Consider the following 12889-nt stretch of genomic DNA (forward strand, 5'->3'; position numbering starts at 1 on the left):
GGAACTAGTAATGTGAAATACATTTGCAGGAGATGCACTTTTCTTCAACGTGATTGGCGTGATTAAATTATAAATCGAATATTGTTAACTTCAGTTCATAATAATTCTTCAGTTGCTTAGGTTTATTCATTTTGATTTAGAGCCATACATACACAGCTTTAACATGTCAGTAAGAGAATATAGTTTAAAAAATGTTGCCCGAATATATGCGTGAGGTTGTCGTATTACGTACGGATGTTACTATTTTCCGAGAAAAGTAATGTGTACTCGAACGAAATTTGAAAACACGTTGGGCAGACGTGTCCACCTTTCCTCTCCCCTTCTCTAGCCTTCAACATACTGTGATTAGGAGTGCTCTGGTTATTACTCGGTTGTGCAATACTTGGCGCTCGGGCATCACGCGACGTAAGTGGGGCGGAACGAGTGACAACCAAACGGTTGGCGTGAAAGTTTGAATGCTGTACTTTCAGAGGGTCATAACTACGCAATCTCACAATTATGTGCAAATTTTCGCGCGGGCTCGATGACTGGGGCTGTTATCTTACAAGTGCTCTTTTTACTCCTTAAAATATGAGGATAAATCACTAATGTTTCCTTGTAAGTGGGGCCAGTGGTTTCAATCAACGCCCTCAGTTGCTGCATCTGGTAGAAGCCCTCACGAACAGCCACTACTTGAGGTAGGCCAGAATCATATTCACACCGATAACACAAAAGACAACGATGAATAAATCCAGCTACTCTGTACCATTAGCACTATGTATTCGTTAGACTGCATGCTTATCAGACTAATAGGTTACTCTGCAGCTGACTCGTTGGTCTTCACAAACTTCTATGATTGGAGTAGAGCAGCCAATCACGTTGTTGCTGCTAAGCACGTCAGATGCCATTGGTTTCGTTGTCACGCACTCCAGAAGATCTAACAACTCCTTACGTTATGTTCATAACACAGACATAATTATGGCTGTGATTCACTCGTATTGTTCAAAACTTTAACCACTTAAACTCTCCACCGTAAATAATTATTTCTGGGGTTATAACACACGGCTTTGGTTCTTGTCGTGATCTGAAATGGGGTTACATTAATGATGACCTATGCGACTGGACAATATTACATCTAAGGGTGTTAAGAGGTAAACCAAGCGTCATCGATATTCTTCTGTGCGTGTGACTGATAGTAAAACACATTCCAATTACTGCATTTAGTAACTCTGTTGCTCAAATACCAATTTAGTTAATGCACTGAAATGACACAATTCATAATAATAGTGCACTAAGGTGACTAAAGTCATGGGATACCTTCGAGTATCATGTCGGACCTCCGTTTGCCCGGCATAGTGCAGCACCTCGACTTGGCATGAACTAAACAAGTCGCTGAAAGTACCCTACAGACATATTGACCCATGCTGCCTCTACAGTTGACCACAACTGAGGAAGTGTTGTAAGCGACGTGTGGGTGCTACTCTGTCATTCTGCGCAACGGATTAATCTGAGATGTATCCTTTACCCTGTGGCTCCTGCAAGATGCAGTTTCCACCCCCACACCACTACAGAAGTCAGACAGACGCTCCTAACGTTCTAAAGAGAAATGCCTGAAAAACTTTCAGCAATAAATATCTTCTGGGGTCGTCCGCTGTAAGGAAACGACACAAAAATTCACAAAATTTCTTACGTAACTAGTGGGATACTTGGGTACTGGAGTAGTGCTACTTAGTGTAAGAAAAACATGAAACTAACGAAAATTATTATATTTTTTTTTTTGCAAAAATTCTGAGAAATCACAATGGCACTTTTAGTTATGAACTGAACAAGTTATTTCCGGATTCTTTTTGGACTGTGAAGTTACCTCTTAAGGATACAATTCGCTAATGAAATTTCTACACAAAGTTTAAGATTGTTATTGACTTGGCAGAATGGCTGAGAGCCATGCCTACTCAACTTGAATAATCATCCGTTAGAATGTTGCTAGGTACGGTCGAGGCTGCCGCGTGTGAAATGCAGTGAAGTGTACTGTTGTGGAGGAAATATGGGGCTCGCAAGAGCTGTAACGCACAATACCGTAAGCTGCAATGACTGCCGTCTGCGCCGCTCGCTGCTGACAAATAAGATAACTCTCGTTCTATCTGGATTGACCTTCGCTAATCAAACTCTCCCTACGCCTTGATGAAGTCAAGGACTCCTATTCGCCCCTAGTCTAACTACACTCCTGGAAATGGAAAAAAGAACACATTGACACCGGTGTGTCAGACCCACCATACTTGCTCCGGACACTGCGAGAGGGCTGTACAAGCAATGATCACACGCACGGCACAGCGGACACACCAGGAACCGCGGTGTTGGCCGTCGAATGGCGCTAGCTGCGCAGCATTTGTGCACCGCCGCCGTCAGTGTCAGCTAGTTTGCCGTGGCATACGGAGCTCCATCGCAGTCTTTAACACTGGTAGCATGCCGCGACAGCGTGGACGTGAACCGTATGTGCAGTTGACGGACTTTGAGCGAGGGCGTATAGTGGGCATGCGGGAGGCCGGGTGGACGTACCGCCGAATTGCTCAACACGTGGGGCGTGAGGTCTCCACAGTACATCGATGTTGTCGCCAGTGGTCGGCGGAAGGTGCACGTGCCCGTCGACCTGGGACCGGACCGCAGCGACGCACGGATGCACGCCAAGACCGTAGGATCCTACGCAGTGCCGTAGGGGACCGCACCGCCACTTCCCAGCAAATTAGGGACACTGTTGCTCCTGGGGTATCGGCGAGGACCATTCGCAACCGTCTCCATGAAGCTGGGCTACGGTCTCGCACACCATTAGGCCGTCTTCCGCTCACGCCCCAACATCGTGCAGCCCGCCTCCAGTGGTGTCGCGACAGGCGTGAATGGAGGGACGAATGGAGACGTGTCGTCTTCAGCGATGAGAGTCGCTTCTTCCTTGGTGCCAATGATGGTTGTATGCGTGTTTGGCGCCGTGCAGGTGAGCGCCACAATCAGGACTGCATACGACCGAGGCACACAGGGCCAACACCCGGCATCATGGTGTGGGAAGCGATCTCCTACACTGGCCGTACACCACTGGTGATCGTCGAGGGGACACTGAATAGTGCACGGCACATCCAAACCGTCATCGAACCCATCGTTCTACCATTCCTAGACCGGCAAGGGAACTTGCTGTTCCAACAGGACAATGCATGTCCGCATGTATCCCGTGCCACCCAACGTGCTCTAGAAGGTGTAAGTCAACTACCCTGGCCAGCAAGATCTCCGGATCTGTCCCCCATTGAGCATGTTTGGGTCTGGATGAAGTGTCGTCTCACGCGGTCTGCACGTCCAGCACGAACGCTGGTCCAACTGAGGCGCCAGGTGGAAATGGCATGGCAAGCCGTTCCACAGGACTACATCCAGCATCTCTACGATCGTCTCCATGGGAGAATAGCAGCCTGCATTGCTGCGAAAGGTGGATATACACTGTACTAGTGCCGACATTGTGCATACTCTGTTGCCTGTGTCTATGTGCCTGTGGTTCTGTCAGTGTGATCATGTGATGTATCTGACCCCAGGAATGTGTCAATAAAGTTTCCCCTTCCTGGGACAATGAATTCACGGTGTTCTTATTTCAATTTACAGGAGTGTATATTGGCGTGGTACACTGGTCAGATAACCAGTCCACCGCGATGCCACTCAAAAATTCGCACACAGGCATTTAACTATAACTCTGTCCGTTCACACCGCAGAATAAGTGTGGCGGCCAACACAGTGAACAACGCTTAATCGCAAGGACTCAATATAGAGCCGCACTCCGATTCGCTCTCGACAGAGGTGCTCTCCCAGTGAAGTACTGAGGAGAGACTTGTTCCTCGCTCTTTGAGTACATGTACGAGCGCACACCCTCTGGTTACGTGTTCTCGCTCCAAGAGCGACACTGGAACGGCCCCTCTCTGTGCCAGATGTGAAGGGGTATATCTTTCGGTGTCTTCCATTAATCCTTCAGCTCAAGGCGTCAGGAATATCGTCTGCCAATCAGCATTGATCTTCTAAAACTGGAGAATGACGTTTCGTTTAAGGCGACCAATCCGGAAATATGTAGCATCGGTGTTTGGCGTTTGCTGTCTCCCTGTGAAAACCTCTAAAACTGCAATCTATGTTTGTAAAGAATGCGTAGGCTGGGAGCTCCCACACAATGTAGCGGAATTTACTTTTAAGCCGAACACGGGGTCATTCTCCCTTTCACTCGGGCAAACGCTGTCTGCTCTACGGGCGGTCGCCGGCCAATGTAGATAGGTTGACTAGTCCTCTGAAGGGACCGGCCTCCTGGCGTGCTGTTTGCCTCTCCCGAACTAAAAGCTTTTGTGACCATCGTGTCTTGAATGTGTGTGTGTGTACACCAGCCTCAAGTATTTCACCCTCGGTGCGCACTGGCGATATACTTGTTATTTGTATATCGTTTACATGAATTCATACAACATTGACTTTATCTTATAGAGTTTGGGTTCGAATGAAGTGTCTTGATGTGTGGAATATGATTGTGAGGTCGGAATATGTAAGCAATGAAGGTCAGGAGACCACGACGTCATACAGTGTTTCCAATGCAAGATTTTCAGCACAAACTGACCTTCCAATAGTATCCCATAAATATTCGATGGTATTTATGTCTGGCGATCAGGATGGCCAAATCATTGGCTCAAATTCTCCAGAATGTTCTTCAAACCAATCGTGGACAGATGTGGCACAGTGAAATGGCGCATTGTCATCTTTCCATGTGAACACAGCCCATACCATTATCGAGCAACCAGCAGGTTGCACAGGACCTTGTTGACAACATAGGTCCACAGCTTCTGTGGGATCTGTGCCATGCTCGAATCCTACCATCAGCTCTTACCAACAGAAATAAGGACTCATCTGACCAGGCCACAGTTTTCCAGTCGTCTCGGGACCAACCGATATGCTCATGAACCCAGGACAGGTGCTGCAGGCGATACCATGCAGCTAGCAAAGGCACTTGCGTCAGTCGTCTACTGATATAGGCCATTAAGGCCAAATTTCGCCACACTGCTGCAAAGTATACGTTCATCATATATCTCACATTGATTTCCGTAATTATTCACGCATTGTTGCTTGTCTGTTAGCACTGATAACTCTATGTAAACGTCTTTAAGTGTATAAGACCTTGCCGTGCCTGTGTAATTCTCATTAAGATGCATAGTTCCTTTGGAGATGCATGAATGTCCCAAGGAACAGGCACTGAGGCAACCACAGCCGTTACAAAACATGAAATGAATTCGCAATTGCGAGTAAGGACTACCATCAGTTGTGGAATGGAATGGAACATCTGACCTGTATGGGAATATACATAATGGATGTACGAGTACAGGTCATAGGTACATGGTTGACGACATACGGAAGTTTGAGTCTAGCTGTGAGTTGTGCACAGATAGCCAAATGGTAAGGCAACTGCTCGCGACAAGAGGGAAACCCGGGTTCGAGTCTCGGTCTGGCACAAATTCTAATTCCATTCTACAGCTGATGGTAGTCGTTACTCGTATTTGTTAAGAAAAGGCCGTTAAGCCATGGCGTTGTCTGTGGAGAGAGCTAATGCCTGAAATTCGTTATTATCGGCACACTCTTGACACTGTGGATCTCGGAGTATTGAAATCACTGACGATATCCTAAATGGAATGTCCCATCCGCCTAGCTCCAACTATCATTCTGCGTTCCAAGTCTTTTGATTCCCATCATGAGGCCATAATGACGACGGACACCTTTTCACATGAATTACCTGAGTACGATTGAGAGCTCCGCGAATGCACTGCCTTTCTATGCCTTGGGTACGTGATACTACCGCCATCCACAGATGCGCATACTGCTATTCCATTACTTTTGTCACCTCAGTGTACAGCCAATGTAAAGAAACACAAATGAATTCACTGCAGATTATTTCACTTACACACAATAACAATTTACAATTAGCCATTGCTTTAATATCTGCTAAATTCAATTTGCATAATTAAAAAATACCATGAGAAAATCGATGTTGACCATTGTCGTCTGCTTTATAGAGCTTCAGTTTCTTCGCATTTTTTTAGATCTCCCTAATTCCGACATGCCTTAGCCCTCTCGCTGCCAAAACCAGATTCTAATTACTGTTCCAACAAAAAAAAAAAAAAGAAAAAAAAAACAAAAATCGAAAACACCTACAGATGGGCCCAGATGCGTAAACAAATACCGTTTCTAGAATACCTTGGAGTGATCGATAAGTAACCCCCCCCCCCCCCCCCGGCAACCGATAGGTACGTTGCGGGACGATAGTGGGCCGTCGATGTCATGTTCAGGCCGGACCGACGCCCTTCAGACATGGGTGAGCCGTGAATCGGTGGGAGATGGTCTGCTCTACGCCCGAAGGCGCCTATGAGAAACATGATGCACAAACAAGCATTTATTGTTCCGAATACACTGTGTTCCATTCACGGTAGCCAGCAGTGGCGGCAGGCAGCAAGGCGCTAGCGTCACCAGAATGCAGTGAGTCACGTGGCGCTTCACCGTCCCGGCTGCGGCGGCGGTGGAGGCCGGTACTCACTACGAAGAAACATCAGGGCTTCACAAAGTCCTTTGTACGAGCATGCGTAGTAGAGAGGTATTTCCGCGCATGCGCAGAATGCAGCGATACCAGCGGGCTTTCTGCTTGTCGCTGTTTTCGTCGGCAGGAGAAACACGTGGGCGGTTGAGAACTGTTTCGACGATTGCACACAATATTCTGCGTATTTTTTCAGTGAGTAATATTCTATAAATACATTAATGAAATAAATAAAAGATTATCGGTTTTATATTGCAGTTGAAACAAAACTCTATATCTGATGATTGCTTCTAATTGCAGGAATGGAGTGGAAGTGCTGATAGAAGAACATAGCAAAGAAAGAAGTCGGTATGACCCTACAGATATTTTGTACCATAATAAGGTAGTCTACAAATATTTCATTCCGAGTTTATATGGTTTACGTTAATGTGCATATAACTTTACTTGCTATAGGTATATGTATCATATTAATTGGTGAAAGTAGCGCACATGTTTGACTCAATAGCATCTTCTGTATTTTTCAGCATGCCAGGAAGGAAAGCGTTGCTGGAATTGGTAGAAAAGTGAGAGCAGTTGTGCTGACTGCAACAGATTAGTACTGCAAGACGTGACTAGCGTATCTACCTTCTCATTATTCTGCAGAACTAAAAACAAAACAAAAAAACGCTGGAAACATGGCGGAGTGGCTCAGGGGCAACCACCACAACCCAAGCGTGTGGTGGTTCGAACATTTGGCGTTTTTAAAGGATCACATCATTCCAAGAAAACCGCTGAAAAATATTCTCCTCTCTGCAGTGAGTATTAATTTTTGTCACCATGTCATTACACATCTTCTGAGTCATGTAAGATAGCTTATCCTGTTGCAGGAATGTACACTGATATCCACACTTAATTTCTGTTACCATAAATATACATCACAGAGTTCTGACATGGGCACTTAGTGTACAAGCTGGTGCTCCGTGCGACCGATTTGCTATTGCTTTCAAATTCTATCCTTCCACTTTGTGAGCTCTCCTCATGTTATTTGTGCATCTGAAAACATTCACATGTCAAGTGGAAACCTTGATGCAGGCGCTCTGGTAGTAATAAGTGAAATTCACATACATCGGCCCAAATAAATATAAGGCAGAACAGTGTACTTTTTTAAGGTGTGTTGTACAGAAGGAGCTGCTAGACTTTTTGGGAAATAAAATACATCACTGTTTTCACTAGTTTGTGGAGATGCTTCTCTGTCAGTTTCCGAGAAGATAATGTGAACGAGTTTCAATAGGAACTTCTGAGCAATTGATTTGTATATAATGTGCAGCTCCTCCATTGACGTCTTATGCTCCAGGCTGCATCTGATCACACTACTGCAACTCAAATAATATAGTTGTTATTAGTCTCACCTTCATTTTCCGTTTTTACAGACATTTTATTAAATAACCATCAGTTACTGAATCATATATAATATTTCAGATTTCAGCAACAGTATTATCACCGCAAAACACGACTGAGAATGTCAAGGAGAAAATTATTGTGGAACTGAGTACCATAGCGGACAGCGCTGATTTAAGTGCATAAACAGTATTCCACATATGTAAATTCCTGTCATTTCATTAAACATGAATCTGTGTATTTTATTTATTTATGGCCATGGATCATTCTGTACAATGGTACTGGATAAGTCTATATGAAGTTTGAAAGATTAACAGTTTCAAAAATACATAACTACAAGCATATAACAGTAAAATGACTGATTTCTTCAAAAGCAGTCTCTAAAATACAAGCACCTAAAAAAGTAGATACGCATATATAATTACCAGAGATTTATATCACTTTATGGTTTGTGAAAGGCTTTTACATATTTGCAGTTACATATGAAACAATACATTAATGTTTTGCGTCAAGGTTACTTTAACAGTCTATGGAAAGGCGTGAATCAAGTGACATTTTGGTTTATTTTCGAAATCAGACGTGTTCTCTATTATCCTTATATAGTTTGGCAAACTGTTGCATAGAAGGTGCCTTGCCTTTACAGGCTCTTTGTCATTTAATTTGAGCCACTTTATTTCAATATGATAATCATATTTTATTGACTTTGTTATAGTCATGGATATCTCTGTTCAACAATGCAGCATACACAACACAATCAAATGCTTTTGGAAAGTCATGAAACTTTCCACAAGCTTTCTTTTGTCCATCTTGTGCTTAGTTACAGCTATTGCTGTACTGGCGGATCTACCCTTGCTAAACCCATGCTAGGCATCATTCAAAGTATTTTATTTTTCTATAAAATTTACTGTTTTGTCTTTAATTATACATTCTACTATTTTAGATAAGACGGGTGTAATAGCTATTGATTAGTCACTTCCTGGATCTTCCTTGTTGCCTCCTTTGAAAATAGGGATCACTTTACTCTTTCTTAAACATGTCTCTTCCTTCTGCTATGACTTAGTTTATGAAAGAAGTCACAGGCTTCACTACCCACTGCAGACAGTATTCAGTTAGTCTAGTGGATATACCATCTAGATCCTCAGTATATTTTTGTTTATAATCGCTGTATTATTTCCGCTAATTCAAGTTCATTTGTTGAGAGGAAAAACAAACTTTTTGTCTCATGCGGACTACTTTGTATTGTTGTGTCAGGAGAGATTTGCTTTATTAATTTGTCCAGTACCTAAACATAATGTTGTTTTAAAATATGACTGACTTCTTTAAGGTCCGAGATTTCGTTCCCATTTTTCTTCATTGGAAATAGGGATGAGATTCAACACAGACATTTTCATATTATTGTATAAATTTATTGCAGCAAGATAGTGATTCCAACATTTAGGTTTCATACATGTTATTTACACAATCAATATTTTGCCTACGTAATATTATACAATCTGCTTTAGCTGGCACAATCGTTTTAATGTCATAGTGTGTTTACAGCGCGATACTTCATAAATTTCTTTCTTTTTTCTAGTACTCATAAGACATGTTTACAGTGGGATGTGTAGATGACAAAAGTTCCCTGTCTACCCCTCAGTGTTCGTAGCTAAAATTGGGCACTATGCTAGTTCAGAGAAGCAGAAGAGAGAGAGTGAAGATGGGCTGGCAAATAGTACATTGACAGTGTTGCAAGACATGCAAGCAGCAATGAATGGCAGCACTGCAGGTGACAGGTTATGCCAGTATGTGACAGTTGAGGTGAGGAAAATTAAAAATAGGAAGATAAAAGCAGAAACCAAGTGCTTTATCATGAATGCTATCATGATTGCCATTGAAAAAGATACTATTAATTTTGAAATAAAAGATTGAAAATTAAAAACTATACCTCTTTATAGCCTTCCACTTTCAAGGGATGTTCCCTGCAGAGTTAAAATATTCACAGAACTTCTCATGTACTTCCCTGCACACAGTGATATTCTGTTTCCGCCCTGTTGCTGCCTGGTTGGTAGAGATTCGTCACCCCGCCAAGAACAATTCCATATGGTTCAAAAATCTGTGTCTTCGACGTCAGTACTTGGCAGATAAGTGCTATCTGCTTCATAAATTAAATAATTTTGAGCAATGCACAAAGCGTGAATGATCAATTCCACTTTTTCCACAGAAAGACACATGTTACTCAGGGGAATCCTGAAACGATTGGCCAAAATACGAAACGTATTTTCAACTACATGCCTTTCTCTTGAATGCCTGTAGTTGAATTTTTTTTTCCTTCTGGTTCTCAGAGTCTCTGAATGGCTTCATGATGTATGGTTCCAAATGAAATGCATCATCTGCCTGCATTACTTGTGGCACTTTTATATTACAGCCTGGAAGTGCTTTTTCCTGGGTTATCTTCAGCCAGTTTTAACCAAATGCAGTACTGATCTGCCTATTGGCATAGACACTCACGACACTTGCCCTGCCAGTGAAACCAATGTCGACTAACACAATATTTCAGTATCGGTGTTATTCTGATGACGATGCACTGCGGCGACCACAGCCGTTGCTGAACATATCAGATGAATTCGCAATTGCGAATAATGACTACTATCAGCTGTAGAATGGAATGACGACAATGAAAATAAGTTTGGGTTTGGCAGTGAGTCGTGCACGGATAGACAAATGGTAAGGCGACCGCTCGCGATAAGGAGGGAAATCCGCGTTCGAGTCCCGGTCTGGCACAAATTTTCATTGTCGCCATTCCATTCCTCAGTTGATCGTAGTCATTATTCACAATTGCTAATTCGTCTGAATGTCGACTAAGGTGAATCTGTACCTAGAATCTAGAACAGCCAGCAACACAAGGCTGTGAAATTTTTTGTAGTTGTAATATGACGAGCCGGCGGATTGCGGAGGAACAAACTCAACTTTTTCCTTTCCATTGCACCTGAAAATGGAATTTGCACGTACATGTAATAAGGGGAACACTTACATTGGTATCTGCAGTAACTTGTTGAAAATTTGCTATCTGTGTAGAATGTGCCACAGATACTATTTCATTTTTTACACATTTATTTTCACTTAATGTCAGATTTTCAATGATACATAGCTCAATTTTGTAGCTTACCAATACAGTTTGCAAACTGACACGGCTAACCAAATTCTTTCGAAATTCAATTCCATCCTGCTTTTGTTGTTGGAACCTGCTAACAATTTATCCAAAATTAATGTCTCAATCCCACCAAAAGATAATTCACACTCGAAAAATAACAGTAGTTTACCTCCAAGTATTTATGTTTCAGTTTGTTGCAAATTTCAGAACACACTTGCACAATAATTTTTCAAATGCTTGGCTGTGAAATTCTATGGCTGAAAGCTAGTCACTTAAATGATTCCGCAGTTGCTAGGCGCCAGGAATCAAAGTGTGACAAACATACACTACTGGCCATTAAAATTGCTACACCAAGAAGAAATGCAGATGATAAACGGGTATTCATTGAACAAATATATTATACTAGAACTGACATGTGATTACATTTTCACGCAATTTGGGTGCATAGATCCTGAGAAATCAGTACCCAGAACAACCACCTCTGGCCGTAATAACGGCCTTGATACCCCTGGGCATTGAGTTAAACACAGCCTGGATGGCGTATACAGCTACAGCAGCCCATGCAGCTTAAACACGATACCACAGTTCATCAAGAGAAGTGACTGGCGTATTGTGACGAGCCAGTTGCTCGACCACCATTGACCAGACGTTTTCAATTGGTGAGAGATCTGGAGAATGAGCTGGCCAGGGCAGCAGTCGAACATTTTCTGTGTCCAGAAAGGCCCGTACACGACCTGCAACATTCGGTCGTGCATTATCCTGCTGAAATGTAGGGTTTCGCAGGGATCGAATGAAGGGTAGAGCCACAGGTCGTAACACATCTGAAATGTAACGTCCACTGTTCAAAGTGCTGTCAATACGAACAAGAGGTGACCGAGACGTGTAACCAATGGCACCCCATACCATCACGCCGGGTGATACGCCAGTATGGCGATGACGAATACACGCTTCCAATGTGCGTTCACCGCGATGTCGCCAAACACGGATGCGACCATCATGATGCTGTAAACAGAACCTGAATTCATGCGAAAAAATGACGCTTTGCCATTCGTGCACCCAGGTTCGTCGTTGAGTAAACCATCGCAGGCGCTCCTGTCTGTGATGCAGCGTCAACGGTAACCGCAGCCATGGTCTCCGAGCTGATAGTCCATGCTGCTGCAAACGTCGTCGAACTGTTCGTGCAGATGGTTGTTGTCTTGCAAACGTCCCCATGCGTCGACTCCGGGATCGAGACGTGGCTGCACGATCCGTTACAGCCATGCGGATAAGATGCCTGTCATCTCGACTGCTAGTGATACGAGGCCGTTGGGATCCAGCACGGCGTTCCGTATTACCCTCCTGAACCCACCGATTCCATATTCTGCTAACAGTCATTGGATCTCGACCAACGCGAGCAGCAGTGGCGCGATACGATAAACCGCAATCGCGATAGGCTACAATCAGACCTTTATCAATGTCGGAAACGTGATGGTACACATTTCTCCTCCTTACACGAGGCATCACAACAACGTTTCACCAGGCAACGCCGGTCAACTGCTGATTGTGTATGAGAAATCGGTTGGAAACTTTCCTCATGTCAGCACGTTGTAGGTGTCGCCACCGGCGCCAGCCTTGTGTGAATGCTCTGAAAAGCTAATCATTTACATATCACAGCATCTTCTTCCTGTCGGTTAAATTTCGCGTCTGTAGCACATCATCGTCGTGGTGTAGCAATTTTAATGGCCAGTTGTATACTAAATCACAATAGGGCATAATGTAAGCTGTCAGTGATAGGTGATGGTCCAATCATAAAACACATAAATTAAATGATCTGGTTCTTACCT

The sequence above is a fragment of the Schistocerca americana genome, chromosome X (assembly GCF_021461395.2).
Source record: "Schistocerca americana isolate TAMUIC-IGC-003095 chromosome X, iqSchAmer2.1, whole genome shotgun sequence".
NCBI classification, from domain to species: Eukaryota; Metazoa; Arthropoda; class Insecta; order Orthoptera; family Acrididae; genus Schistocerca; species Schistocerca americana.